This window comes from Schistocerca cancellata, chromosome 2 (genome assembly GCF_023864275.1).
Source record: "Schistocerca cancellata isolate TAMUIC-IGC-003103 chromosome 2, iqSchCanc2.1, whole genome shotgun sequence".
Taxonomy (NCBI): Eukaryota; Metazoa; Arthropoda; class Insecta; order Orthoptera; family Acrididae; genus Schistocerca; species Schistocerca cancellata.
In genome coordinates this window covers 828,179,887-828,180,849 of record NC_064627.1, presented here as the reverse complement: position 1 = coordinate 828,180,849, position 963 = coordinate 828,179,887, and positions in this window count along the sequence as shown.

Sequence of the window (963 nt, the reverse complement as noted above, 5' to 3'; positions counted from 1 at the left end):
TAGGTGTCCGAAGGAGGGACGGCTGAGGGTGGGGGAACAAGTGGGGAGACCTCCGGCCGACCCCCCTCCCCCCTTCCTCCTGGAAAATGAGTACAGGTTTTTATTCATTACCGAATTCCCAGAAGGCTTTAGTAACGATTGGATTGTCTGCAACTCTAGTAAAGTGCAGATTTATATCACTCTGTTCATAGGAAACTATGACGATACTTTGGTGCGTTGGCTGTCTCGACGCAGTTCTCCAGTCAAGTCAAGATTGATGTGAACCCTGGCACAACCATGTCGAAAAAGTGCCATCAATCTTTTTTCTGACTCTTTCACGTGTAGCCTTTGACGAGCTACAAAGATGGACCAATCCAACCACCTGGTGAGTGGATTCCGACGGCAATTACCAGCGCAACATAAACATGTCAGCTGTATACCTATTCGCCATCCGTCCCCAGTTCCCACAAGGACGCTCTCTCTTCTTGTCGCCGTGCAACGAAATCAAAACAGCAGTTTATCACTTGATTTAAGGTTGTCGGGTGTACCGCCGAATCTGATCGTTGAAGATCCACATTTCGGCGAATAATCGTCCCACCATCACCAGGTGGCACTGATCCATCTGCACCACCTGATGATGATGGAACGGTTATTCGCCGAAATGTCGTGGATCTTCGACGATCGGATCCGGCAGTGCACCCGGGAATCTTGAAAGCAGCATTACGCCGGAAATGCCTCAGATCACACCCTAGTTTATCTTTTGTCTGTGGACATCGAACAGCTATGATTACTTACCAATTCCACATTAGACTTTCACGCGAAAGAGCAATTGTGTTAAACTTGGAAGAGTACGCCGATGATATAATGAAGATGTGTACACCTACTCTTAATCTGTTAACCCAGTTACATCAGCTGATGAATGAAAATACTATTTTCTGCGTTATAAAAGAGGGAAATAATGTGAAGTTTCAGTGTCGATAAGAT